We start from the raw sequence: 14,926 nt of genomic DNA, 5'->3' as shown, positions 1-14,926 counted from the left end.
CAGACTGTTGTGCTATAAGACAATTAGTAATGCCATGTGATACACTAAAATCTTAAGTACATGTTATGTAGCATTAGCATAAAGAGTTCCTGAGTTATATTATACAGTTAGGATCTCACATGTGGATCTAAGATAAATACACACCATAAATTCAGAATCTTGTGGTAGTTAAGATACTCTACAATAAATCCTGCCATTTTCTCCTTCTTCTCAATTCTCATGGATTTATAAGTTGTAACTTGTAAGATACTTATGAGATAATAAGGGTTATATTAATTGATAAAATGTGGAGTATGATCCCATTTTCAATTCCTCCTGCTATTTGTTTCCGTAAGAAATAGGCTAAGCTTGGGTCCTGCACTCCTCTTTCAATACTATAAGCCAAGAAATTTACAAAGTTTTCCCTCACTTTCCATTGGCAGAGAGCTTTATAAAAGCTGTGATTTATATAAAGTATGGAAAGGCAAGGAACGCACACATTAATATATGTGAAAGAGTGAAAAGAAAAAAGGGAGAGCTATAAAATGAACTCTCCGTGCACATATTATTTGACTGAAATACATGGCTCCATAAATAACTTATCCCTTATATTCTCCAGGTACCTTTCCATTTGGCACGTGCATACATGTGGATATGTATAATGTGAGTGCTCTTTACCTGGAACATCATCACCTAAATAACATTAAGTGTTATCAGAAAGGCCAATTACATTGCAGTCTACCAGACTGTCTTGTTATAAATGCCCAGCAACTTTTGTGGGGTGGCATTGCTCATTCTCGGTGAAGCCATAATGTTTACAAGAGCATGAATTCTTCTTGGACCTTACAAGTCATTCCTTTCAGTCATTCCAGTTCTAGAGTTTCTCCTCTCAATGCAAGCTTGAAGAATCCACAACGAAAATTCGAATGCTCACCCACTCTCAGTTCAGGCATTCTTCCCACTTTCCATGGTTTTGACAGATACCAGTTTGTCAATTTGCTTCCTTGCCTGTTCACTGCAGGAAGTAAATCAACTGAATTCAAAAGTCTGACTTGACTCAAAACAACCAGGGACAACATATCTAAAATATTTTGCCTGTCTTTGGTATCATGCCTTCCCTCCTCCGCAAATTCTGCCTGCTCCTTTTCATTCCAGAGTTCATCCCTCTTGACTGTGAATACAGAAATCAAATGAGACAAAAAAAAAGTCACACGATTTGGCATGTGGCCACTAATGACAGATGTCATATTTATTTACTTAAACAAACTATCAATTTGGAAATTAGGGTAAAAAAAAGAGTCACAGTAGAAAAAAATACTAATTATTCTTCTTTGATGAAAATATTTCTCACTATTTTGTCACAAGCTGGATATCATCCACTGATTATTGCCTCAGCTACTAATTAGCAACTTGATTTTGATACATGGAGTCGGTATAGAAGTATCGAAATATAATAACCATCTTCCTCCTGCAGGCCAGACACGCTAAGTTAAGCAAAGTCTGTCAGTGTTTAATTCCAAAGGAGTACAAGGTGAAAACAGTCTGGTTAAGTTTAAAAAAAAAGTGCCAAATAGAAGAGCAAGTTTTTGATTAAAACTAGGAAGCACCTGATAGGCTGAGACAGGATTTCTCTGTCTCTTGTTCTCTCTGAAAAGGAAGCATTCAATGGAATGAGGCAGCTAGATGCCTCTTTTAAACTTGCCACAATTCAGTTATTTTACATTCTTTCTGCTAAGGTATAATTTAGAAATCAACAGTGCTCATCTACCCACATGGAAACTTCTTGAGAATTTGGGAACGGACCAAGAACGCCTTGTATCCTATCATCTGCTACCCAGCAGCACTGGAAAAGTACATGCTACCAAACACCCCTTTCTGCAGGCTCAGCTGTCCAGGCAGAAAGGATGCTGCTGTCTAAGGACATGGAAACCATCTGGAAACCAACATGCCCATCACTCCAGGGGGATCAGTTAAACCACGAGTCTTCCAACAGCGTTTCTTTCTTTGGCTTTTACCATGACATCCTGATGGTTTGGATTTAGATCGATATTTGCCTTTCAATGCACCACATTTTATGTGCAATTGCTCGGTACTAAAATATACAAATTTTCATCGCAATTTGAAAATGGATGCCTCCCGAGCCAAAGCTCCCATGAGTATGGAAGCTGAGTTAACATGTTTCCTGATGTACCTCCAGCATGTTTCACAGCATTCAGCGAACTTTTTCTGCAGAGGGCAGCCTAATGAATAGTTCAGGCTCTGTAGACCATATGGCCCTCTTGGAACTACTCAACTCTGTGTTCATAGTGCAAAAGTCTGCTAATCTCTGCACTAAAACTCTGCCTGGCCTCTAGTAAGTTTAGTAAAAGGGGTGTTGATTAGGGATGAAATCAATATCAGTTACTATATCAATGAATAACATCACATTTTCATTCTTACCATACTCTGATAGGGCAGGTTAGTAACAAGCTACTATCTAGACCAGGTAAGTAATTATTTTAAAATTGTACTCAATACCCAAAGATCTTCACATTCAAGCATCTTAAAAGAATGTGACAGTTTCCGGATTAAGCAGCTGAGCAATATACAATAAAAAATGGAAATACCAGAGTTCCAGCTAAGATGAAGGTGTAGGCAGAAACCCTTCACTTCCTCGCACAACCAAAAAAACAACAAGCAATCTAAAATCAATAAACAACTGGAAGCACCAGAAAATCAAACTGTATGGAACTCTGACAACCAAGGAATTAAAGAAAAAATCAATCAGAACAACCAGACTGGTAAAGTAGCGGACCACCAGGCCCAGCTGGCAGAGAAAAACCTCTCAGAGTCTGAGGACCTTGGGGGGCAGGGCTGGGGGCAGCAAGGAGGCGGGATGCACAGGCTGCAAGGGCAGGGCTGACTTAAGGGGAAACTGAGACTCAGAGTTGATACAGGGGTTGCTACATTGGAAGAAATTCCCGGTCTCACACAAGAGTCAGTCAAAAGTGCACTAGGGACAAGCAGGTGAGCTATATTGTTCCCTCTTTGGTACCTTCCCCACAAGCAGTGCTGCAGTGCAGCAAAGAGGGTTGCCCTGCCCAGGTGAATACCTAAGGCCCTGCTCCCTTACAACTTACCAGCTGCACCAAGACAAAGAAATACGGCCCAAATGAAAGAACAGAGCAAAGCCCCAGAAAGAGAACTAAACGATGAGGACATAGCCAACCTATCTGATGGAGAATTTAAAGCCCTGGTAATCAAAATGCTCACAGATATGATCAAACTTGTTTGAAAAATGAAAGAACAAATGAAAGATACCTAAAATGAAACAAAGCAAACTATTCAGGGAACCAACAGTGACAGGAGGGAAACCAGGACTCAAAGCAACGATTTGGAACAAAAAAAATAAATAAATAAAATAGATATCCAACAGGATCAGAAAGAAGGAACAAGAATCCAAAAAAGTGAAGAATCTTACAAACCTCAGGGACAATCTGAAATGCTCCAATATCCAAATTATAGGGGTGCCAGAAGGAGAAGAACAACAGCAAGAAATTGAAAACTTATTTGAACAAATAATGAAGGAAAACTTCCCTAATCTGGTGAAGGAAATAGACTTTCAGGAAGTCCAGGAAACCCAGAGAGTCCCAAAGAAGTTGGACCCTAAGAGGAACACACCAAGGCACATCATCATTAAGTTACCCAAGATTAAATATAAAGAGAAAATCCTAAAAGAAGCAAGGAGAAAAGAGACAGTTACGTACAAAGGAGTGCCCATTAAATTATCAGCTGATTTTTCAAAAGAAACTTTACAGGCAAGAAGGGGCTGGAAAGAAGTATTCCAAGTCATGCAAGGCAAGGACCTACATCCAAGAATACTCTATCCAGCAAAGCTTTTATGTAGAATAGAAGGGCAGATAAAGTGCATCCCAGATAAGGTCAAGTTAAAGGAGTTCATCATCACTAAGCCATTATTATATAAAATGTTAAAGGGACTTATCTAAGAAAAAAGAAGATAGAAAATATGAACAGTAAAATGACAACAAACTCACAACTATCAACAAATGAACCTAAAAGAAAAGAAAAACAACGAAAACAAAAACTAAGCAAACAACTAGAACAGGAACAGAATCAGAGAATGGACATCACATACAGGGATTTCAGATGGGGAGGGGGAAGGAAAGAATAGGGGGGAAAAGTTACAGGAAAGAAGAAGCATAATTGGTAGGCATAAAATAGACGGGGAGAGATAAAAATGGTATAGGAAACAGAGGACTCAAAGAACTTATATGTACAACCCATGTACATGGACTAAGAGTGGGGAATGCTGGAGGGTTGCAGGGCAAGGGGAAGGGGGAATAAAGGGAGAAAATTTTTTGAAAACTGTAATAGCATAATCAATTTAAAATGGAAAGAACCAGAAATAGTGGCTGATAGTCTTCAATCATTTGTCTCCATAGACACTTCTTCCTTTTCTTTTTCTCTCCTTTATTCTCTTTTGTTCTCATCTTCCTGTCATCTTTATTTTCCCCTATTATATTCCTCCATTCCAACAGCATTGCCTCTATATAACATCGTATAAAGATGTTTCCTAAGGGTTTCTCTTCTGTAATCTTTCTCTTCTTGTCTCACCTCCAGCCCCTTGCAAACACCAGCTACTGTAGCCTATCTCCAGTTTGCCTTCCCCTTCCAACACTGAAAAACACATATGTCCCAACCCTCCTTTATACCACCTCCAAATATCTCTGCGATTTCTTCCTTATTCTCTCTTGTTTAAAAAATGTGTATCCCATTCCTTACAATTCAAGTTTTCCCCACAATTCTTAACTTCATGCTTTCTAGTCTCCTCTGATTTACATCTTGCCAAGTTCATCATTCCTTGTGTCTTTTTATATATTCAACTTTTCTACCTCTCTGGTTTCTTTCCCCTAACCCACAACAGTTTATTAAAGGCTCCTTTATTTCAGAAATTCAAAACAGTTGTTAAAAGTTTATATTTTCTGTCTCCTTCCTTAATCTCTTTCTCCATCACTTCTAAGTTCCTCTCCTCAAGTCTGGGCCCATCTCCTTCTCTCTCGTGGTATTTTGCATGGGCTCTAATCTGATGATTCTCAAATCTGTACCCCACCTTGATTTTTTCCCACAGTTCAGATCTAAATGTCCAGCTCCACAGAATATTTCCAAATGTAGAGTGTGCTCACATATTGACTCAATAAACCCTAAAGTTAACTAATCATTTTCTCCCCCAACTTCCTCCATATATTCTCTCTTCACACCCACTTCTCTCTCTTTTCCCATGACAAAATCAATCAACAGGTCTTTCCAATATTGTCTGTCTGGGCAATGTATGCACTCCCTTTTCCCTTCACCTTGCCCTAAATCATATCTTGTTTTTTTTTCTTAGCTGACTTTTTTTCCAAGAGATTTCTTACTGGTCTCCTAAGTTCCAGGACATCATTGTGGTTTTTAGAGTCATCTGTCTAACATGTAGTTCACACCATATTATACCTTTCTTCAAAAAAACTAGTAATACAGACTTCCGGCCAAGATGGAGGCATAGGTAGACACACTGTGCCTCCTTGCACAACCAAGATAGGGACAACAACAATTTAGAAATATAATAACAACCAAAACTGACAGAAAATTGACCTGAATGGAAGTCGGACAACCAAGAAAATAGACGTGTTCATCCAGACCAGTAGAAGGGGCGGAGTCGGGCAGCCAGCAGAGCAGAGAGCATTGGTGTGAGGCATCCAGGGTGTGCAAGACCACAGCAGGTGGACCCTGAACATGCAAGTGGCAGCTGGCAGACCCTGGCCAAGGGGGGGCAACCAGCAGACCCAGCAAGGAGGCAATTGTGAAGCAAGGCACTGTGCGCAACCCAGGATTACAGTGCTGGGAAATAGAGTCTTGGGGCACTGATTGAGGACACCTGTGGGGATTGAGGAGCAGGGAGGGACTCCTAGCCTCTCAGGAGAGGTCCTTGGAGGGTCCCACAGCATGCACAAGCCCACCCACATGGGCATTGGCATCAGAGGGGCCCAGTTTGCTAGGGGGGAGGAGCAGAAGGGACTGGGGTCCCACTGAGAGCAGAGCAAGCACCATTGTTCCCTCTCAGACCCCGACCCCACATGCAGCGTCACAACCCAGCGACTGGGGTGCCCTGCCCTGGTGAACACCTGAAGCTCTGCCCCTCATGCAGAGCAACCAGGTGCAACCAGACCATAACAGGTGCAACCAGACCAAAGGAAAAAAAATGGCTCAAACAGAATTGAAAGCTACACAACAGTTTTTTTAAGTGACTAAGAGATAGCCAACCTATCAGATGCACAGTTCAAAGCACTGGTGATCAGGATGATCACAGAATTGGTTGATTTTGGTCACAAATTAGATGAAAAAATGAAGGCTACAATAAGTGAGATGAAGAAAAATGCACAGGGAACCAAGAGTGATGGAATGAAAGCTGGGTCTCACATCAATCAACTGGACCAGAAGGAAGAAAAAAACAACCAACCAGAAAAGAATGAAGAAATAAGAATTCAAAAAAATGAGGAGAGGCTTAGGAACCTCCAGGACATCTTCAAATGATCCAACATCTGAATTATAGGGGTACCAGAAGGAGAAGAGGAAGAGCAACAAGTGGAAAAGTTATTTGAACAAATAATAAAGGAGAACTTCCCAATTCTGGCAAAGGAAATAGACTTCCAGGAAGCCCAGAAAACCCAGAGAGTCCCAAAGAAGTTGGACCCTAAGAGGAACACACCAAGGCACATCATAATTACATTAGCCAAAGTAAAAATGAAGGAGAGAATCCTAGAAGCAGCAAGAGACAAGAAGACAGTAACCTGCAAAGGAGTTCCCATCAGACTGTCAGCTGATTTCTCAAAAGAGACCTTACAGGCAAGAAGGGGCTGGAAAGAAATATTCCAAGTCATGAAATGCAAGGACCTACATCCCAGATTGCTCTATCCAGCAAAGCTTTCATTTAGAATGGAAGGGCAGATAAAGTACTTTTCAGATAAGGTCAAGTTAAAGGACTTCATCATCACCAAGCCCTTATTTTATGAAATGTTAAAGGGACTTATCTAAGAAAAAGAAGATAAAAAACATGTACAGTAAAATGACAGCAACCTCACAATTATTAACAACCACACCTAAAACAAAAACAAAAAGAAACTAAGCAAACAACTACAACAGGAACAGAACCACAGAAATGGAGATCACATGGAAGGTTAGTGACAGGGGAGTGGGAGGAGGAGAGAGGGGGAAAAGGTACAGAGAATAAGTAGCATAGATGGTAGGCAGAAAATAGACAGGGGGAGGGCAAGAATCCTATGGGAAATGTAGAAGCTAAAGAACTTATGACACATGGACATGAACTAAAGGGGGGTTATGGGTGGGAGAGGGTGTGCAGGGTGGAGGGGAATGAAGGGGGGAAATGGGGCAACTATAATAACATAATCAATAAAATATATTTTAAAAAAACTAGTAATACTTGTCCATCCCTTGTAGTGTGACCTAGAATTTCCTGATTCATCAAAATTTAAGATCTCCTGCATACAACCCAATCATTAATTTTATCTAGACCCCATTCATTCATTACTCCAGTCATACTGATCAAGTCTCCAGACCTAATGCTATAAAATGTTTCTCATTAAAATATGCTTTATATATAATGATAATTATCTTATGTGATATGAAATATAATAGCACATCTCAAAATTTTCTATTTCCTTTTCCTACATATGACCTGCCTCTCCCCTTCCTCTGCTTTTGTACATGTATGATATTTTACCTACCATTTAATAGTATAATGTTTCAATGATCACAAATATTTCATGTTTCTAAATCACTTAGATAATTGCAATTTTATAACCTTTGTAGAATCCATTGAGTTAGGTAAGCCAATACAATGAGATCATGCTTGCACTTTTCTGCTTAGTCCTGACACACAGTCAAATTTCCAGAAGCAGAATTATGAGGTCAAAGAATATGAACATCTTTGTTACATTATAAATATTCACACCTCACTGATACTATCCTGCTTCCTCAGCTTAGAATACCAACCCCAGTCAGACGCGCTCAGACATGTTTCTTCCCTCCCTTCCTCCTTTCCTCGCTCTCACTCCCTCTCTTAAAAAAGGGATTACAAACACAGTATAAAGAAGATAGATATAAATAAAGTCTCAGTTTTTAATTACAGTTGAGTAGCATCCAACATTCTATAGCAAAGCATGAGCTATAAACTTATCATTGTTAAACCCTAAAAAATGCTCATTTCATATCACAGAATTTATGAATAGAAAAAACAGTAAATATGGACAGTTCTACACTACGGGTTTAGCATAAAATATTTCCTATCTGGAGAAAATCCTCAAAAAGAATAAATTAAAAGCATGAATCAGTAGTACCTAAATGCAAGCAAGCTTTCTCTCTCGGAGCCTTTCAGAGTACAGCTTACTCCATGATAAGTATTACTTACTGCTCCACCCATCAGGTCACCAGCCCACTCCAGTGGTCTGCAAGGACTCAACACAAGTGAAGCTGTTGCCTTCTGGTCTAGAGCATTGGGTGCTCCACACTGATTTTCTGTGTGTCCTTTTCTTTTCTTTTTTTAACAAAAAGGTAAGAACAGTGAGTAACTGTGCAGGAGGCAGATATCTGAAAAGACTTCATTCTAGTAAGTCATCAGTTCTCATGTTTGAAGGCACTGCAGAAAAAAAAAATTGGAAGAAGAAAGAATAAATGCCAGTGGTTACATCCACATGTCCTCCTGGTGATGAGAGCAGTTGCCATGAAGCCAGCCAAGCCCACGGGGAAAATAGCACGTTGATTTGAACATGGCACAAAGCTGAGCTCTAGAAAGCACTCCCTAACTCCCTGGCAATTCAAAGACTGAAGGCTGAGTGCGCCTAGAGAAAGATGGGATGTCTCTCCCTCCAGGAGATGCTGACATTCTCTTTCCTAAAACCCATGAGAGAGCTGCTCTCTCGGGAAACTTTTGGAAACAGAACACCATGCTGTGAGTGGAGAGGACACATGGCTACTATTCTAGAACACGTGGAAGAACTACATTCTACACAGTGCATGAAATATCAGTTTGGCTAGCACCATCGAAAGCTAAATTGATCCATATGATTGGAATTTTGCCCAGACCCTTTAACCAAAAGGGATAAAAAAAAGCATCATTTTGAAATTAGCATTATCAATACAGTAATACATTTTGAATGCTAGTTGGGCCTGACATAGGAAGTGATGTAATAAGAGAGTGCTTACTGCTCCTGCCCCTTGAACAGGAAATATTTTCCTTGAGGAATAGAATACTTGAAAACTGCAGATTGCATTTTAATATTAACCAGATTTCTACATTAAACATGATTTCCGAGAACAATTTGATTTTTCTTTTTTTTTCCCTTCTCTTTACCCCTGCAGCACCCCTCTAGCAAGTGATCAGAACTGCGTTCAACCACGGGCAGCTTCTGGAATGGACCCAGGGCTGCCTGCAATTTAAATGTCAAACTCTGTGCTGTTGAGTGGCGGAGAATCTCACTCAGCAACATGTGTCACTCATTGCGGCCCTGTTGATAGTGATTGTTTCTTGATGCGCATTCAGATTGCTACAAATTCTCTCCTGGTTTCTTTGACTGTCTCCAAGTGTGAAATTTCAAAGCTTGTTTCCCTCTTCACTGTATTTAAGAAAAATCAGTGTAATCACCTAGAATAAGTAAGGAGCAACAAGAAAATTACCAAACCTGTTTTAAATTTTGAAAGGAGCACAATGTAGTATTTTGGGCTCTTAGAACTAGTTTCTGCAATGAATTGCACAGTCAAAAAAAAAAAAGAAGCCCCCCTCCCTTTTTTTTTAGCTGGCTACACATGTCTATCCCCAGTGGACGTATACACAGGAATTCTAAGCTACCAAAAATGGCCTCTCTCAGGGAAGATTTGACAATAGTGACAGCCCCTGATTGGTTAATGGAAGCACTTTGGGATTTATCAGTTTTGATTGCTATCGTCTTTGGCAGCCAGTAAAATAGTGAAATAAAGATAATTTAACCACAGTTGTGCAGGGACAGGGAAGGGTGTGGAAGGACTGCTACAAGTAATGTGCTGTCATTCTTGATTTGTTGAAAGCAGATGGCTGTGAACTTGGGGCCACAGAAGAGTATAAATAAGGAGACGAAGACTATAGAGTTGCAAGGTAATGAACGAAAATCGTGAGTGTTTGGCACATGTAATGCATACATGAGCATAATTGTAGCCTTATAAGATAATCAGGCTTAAATGGTTATAAACAGATTTTTAGAAAATCATTTTACATAGCTAAATAAAAATTTCTACAAAAATGGGTGAAGTAAGAAATTAGGAAAACCAAAAACAACCCTGAAGTCTCTCTGAGGATCTAGGAATAATCTACCTCACTCTCCACCCCCCAAAAAAAACTGTGGTGTGGTGGGCCAAGGAATCCACATGGCAAAGCTGTCGGCAGTCATCGGCTTTCTTGAGCAAAGAGAGCCATTGTGGGCCGTCAGTGGCATCTGCTTAAAAGGGCACACCCCCCACTTTCTCCACAGTGGGATTTCACTTTTCTAGCAGGGAGAAGAGTTCAGGTCAAGATTAGGGATTTCTGGGGAAAAAATAGCACTGCTTTTTTTTTTAATTCTTTATTGCAACTTAGCATACATGCCTCAGAGCTGCATCTCCTCCTTTTCTTTAGTCATCCTAAGTCTAGCTTTCCACAGCTAGAAATCTAACATTTCTAAACCCTACTACATGCTGGGCTGTATGTTTTACATGTTCAATTTCACGATATCTAACACCTAACTACCTTGTGAAGTAGATATCTCAGTTTTAAAAATAAGAAAACAGACACAGAAAAGTCAAGTATCTCTTTAAGATCAGAAAGCAGGAATTATGTGCCTATGAGGTAATAAGTCACAGAAACAGATTTTGAACTCAAGGTTGCTAAACTCAAAGATTAGTTCCATTTTCATTCTATTACATTTGCTACCCAGATTAATCTGCTCCAAGTTTGACCTGGTATCTGGTATGATCAATAACTACCATTGGGCATCTGTGGTTTAGCACTCTGAACCTATCAGTTTGCACTAACACAATGTTGACTGAAAATGCATCTTTTGCCTTAATAGCCATTCCTTCAGCTAGTCAGCACTCCCGTCTCTGTGCCTACAGTCAAAGTCATCCATGGATCCCCTGCTCCGTTTGACCGAAGACCTGCTTGGACCTAACACAAAGTCTTTCTAACATTATCGTCAATCTCCCCTCTGCATTAGTGGTTTCTGCAAAGTATAGGTAAACATTCCTGAGGACTGCCTCCGGCCTGACTTCTCCAAGGAGAGCTTTGTCCCACACACAGCTCCCTCCACGCACTGCCCCAGTTAGAAAGACTTACTGTAGCTCAGAAGCACTTGGCACCTGTAGATGATGTTCTATCCGAGTCCTATCGGAATTGCAGATAGAAATTTAGTGGTTTATTTTTCAGTTATTCAAGCAACTCCAAGCAAAATCTGACAGAAGTGAAAGAAAAAACAGAAGGCAAGTGTATAATTATAGTTAAATAGTTCAGTACTCCCACCTAAATACTTGGTAGAATATACAGATAGGAATTCAGTTGGTTGACATAACTACCAACCAGTTTAATTTATTAAAAAATGCAACCCAAATTCACAGAGTATGAACTCTACAAATACACATGGACTGTTCACCAAGAAAAACTATATGTTTGGCTCTAAAATAAGTTAACAAAGATTAAAATCAAACAACATATGTTCTCTGACAAAAATGGAGTTAAATTAGGAAACAATAATAAATATTTCTGTAGTAAAATCAAATATTTGGAAATTAAGGAACATACTTCTAAATAATTCATGGAGAAAAATATCACAGGCTGTAGTAAATATTTCTAACTGAATAAACATGAAAATAAACCGTATCAAAATCTGTGAGATACAGCTAAAGGAGTGCCTAGAATGAAAAAGGTAGCTTTAAGCGCTCATATTAAAAAAAAGAAAGAAAAGTCTGAAATTAATGGTACAAGCTCCGCCTTAAGAATTGAACAAAAAAGAGGAGGAGCTGGAGAGTTGGAAGAAGTGGAGAGGAAAGAAGAAGCAGGAATAAGACAGCAAATTAAACCCAACATAAGTAAAAGTAAAGAAATGATGAAGATGACAGCAGACAGCAGTGAATAGAAAATGCAGAAATAATATGGAAAAATCAATACCACCTTAGTTAGTTTTTAAAAAATGAATAAAATTCATAAGCCCCTACCTTGAACACTAAATATTATGAAAATCAGGAATAAAAGGCAAATCACTACATAGTTTTCAGAAATTAAAGGATTATAATAGGGTATTATGAATAATTATGCTAACAAATTTGAAAATTTAAGTGTAATGAACGAATACTTTGAAAAACAAATTTGCCAAAACTGACATAAGAGGAAACAGGCTCCCTAAATAACACACTAGCTATTAATGAATAGAATTTATGATCAAATATCATTCCCCCCCAAAATTTCCAGATTCATATGGCTTTACTAGTGACTTCTATCAGACATTTCAGTTAGAAATAAAACTAATTTCATAAAAAATATTTCAGAAAGAAAATAACTAAATAGCATTTTGTAAAACATTACACAAGGCAGGCATTACATTAATAATAAAACCATAAAAGAATATTGGGAGAAAGAAAATGCTGATCAATTTTCTTTACAAATACAGAAGCAAAATTTCCAAACAAAATTTCAACAAATCAAATTCAGAAATATATAAACTTGATGGTGCATTATCACTAAATGGGTTTTATCCTGACAATGTAAAAATGGATTAATTTTCAAAACTCAGTTGATATAATTCACAATGTCAGAGGAATAAAAGAGAAAAAACGTAGATTCAGAAAACAAATTTTACCAAATTAAATATCAATTTGTGGTAAAATAACTTCAGTAAAATAGGAATAAGTGGTAACTTCATCAACTTTATAAAGAATACATACACACACATATGTATGTAAATAAAATAACATTTAATAGTAAAAGGCTGAATGTTTTCTACTTAAATAGAGAAAACATGTAAAGGTGTCAGTTCTGACCACTTCTACTCAACATTGTATTGGAATTCCTAGCCAATAATAAGACAATGGGGAAAAAGACACAGAGATTGTAAAGAAAGAAGTAGCACTTTACTTGTCGATGACGTGATCATATACACAGACCTTCCAAAGAAAATCTCCAACAAAACCATGAGAACTGAATAGTGAATATACCAGGATCACATTGTGTAAGGTTAATGTAACAGATTCCTATAGTGGACTATAGTTTATACAATGAATATCAAAGAACCATTGGAAAATAAACTTTAAAAAACTGGATGAATATTGTATACAGCTATCCTTCACATATTTCATATGGTCTTTCTGGAGAGGATGAAGAGATCTAGATAAATACAGATTAGGAGAGACATCCTCCCTTAAGGGTAATTGAGTCTGCTCTACTATGAGTGCACTTGAAATCTCAATACTATAGACATTACTCTTACAGAGAAGTTGAAAATGAGATATAATGACAAGCCCATGTTACTACCAATTAGGAAAGGTAATATCATTTTCAGGTTATAGAAACTGAATCCCAGCATGTGAGACATTAACTGCCCATCAGGAGAGCGATGGGCACATATTAAGAAGTTCTGGAGAAAGGACTAATAATATGAGCCCTGAATCAGTTATGCTAAGGGATCTAACATCATTTCAGCACCTGTAATTTGTCATTATTATTAAGCCATGAAGTGAAAAGGTGAGCCAAATGGTATGTGCTTTCCAGTGGTAAGTTTATGTTGGAATGAGATACTGGGCCACCAGAGCCGCTAAAATATTTTTTAATGAATTCATAAAGAAAATCCAGACACTTAAAAATAACAAGGCCTACAACAGTGCATTTCAACAGAGTTTGGTAAAGGGGAATCAATATTTTTCCTCAAGACATACTTCCTCTGATTCTCTCTTGCAGATACAGACATTGAAAACAGATAAGATTGTTAGGTTCATCTTAACCATTAGCGAGTCAAAGGCAGATGTTTCAAATTTAAGGCCAAGATTTGTGACAATGCTGATCCTCAGACAACTGGACCCCATTGTGTGCCAAGGAATGTGGCAGTAAGAACTGTTTTTCTTACGTTCCCTAAGTAAACAGTATAATGAACATCTACGCAAACTTTATCACCAGGTTAAGCATGATCACAGCTCTGAATGAATTATTAAAATCATATAAAATTATCACACATCCAAAGTTTCATCTTTTATTAAACTTCATGTAACAATGGTTAATGGTTCTGGTGAAAATGCTAGGTAACACAGTTACCAATAATACTAATACTAAACACTCTTACTAAGTATTTATTAGGCACAAACAAGCTACAAGCATTCAATCCTCCTAACAACCTCATGAAGAATGCATTATTATTATTAGCCCCCCGATTTGAAGGAAAGATAATCAAGGTCCAGAGATATTAAATTGTTGCCAATGTCACATAGCTAGTAAATGATATGGTTGAGCTTCATAAACACGTTTGTCAGGGTTGAGATTTGTAAATGAGTGTGCCATCTTCTGAGGACTAAGCTCTTAAACACTATGATATTCTGTATCACGGGGTGGGGGAGTAAAAAGGTCTAAAAATGCTAACTGTTCTATAGCTTTTGCCCAACCCAGAAAGCTCTGTGCACCAAATAAAAGTATAAAAAGGCACTGTGGCAATTTGCAATTAATAAGAAGTAAGCCTCCACACTTTTATAAATTAAAATCTGCTGTGCAAGAACCAAATTCTAAGACATGTACAAGTTACACAATGTCATTGAAATACTCACATAGAAAGTTGTTAAAATGGAACAATGTGCCCTGGCTGGCGTAGCTCAGTGGACTGAGCACTAGCTGCGAACCAAAGTGTTGCAGGTT

The sequence above is a fragment of the Phyllostomus hastatus genome, unplaced genomic scaffold, assembly GCF_019186645.2.
Source record: "Phyllostomus hastatus isolate PE091 unplaced genomic scaffold, TTU_PhHast_1.1 phas_contig_210, whole genome shotgun sequence".
Lineage (NCBI taxonomy): Eukaryota > Metazoa > Chordata > Mammalia > Chiroptera > Phyllostomidae > Phyllostomus > Phyllostomus hastatus.
Note: the sequence above shows the minus strand (reverse complement) of the source record.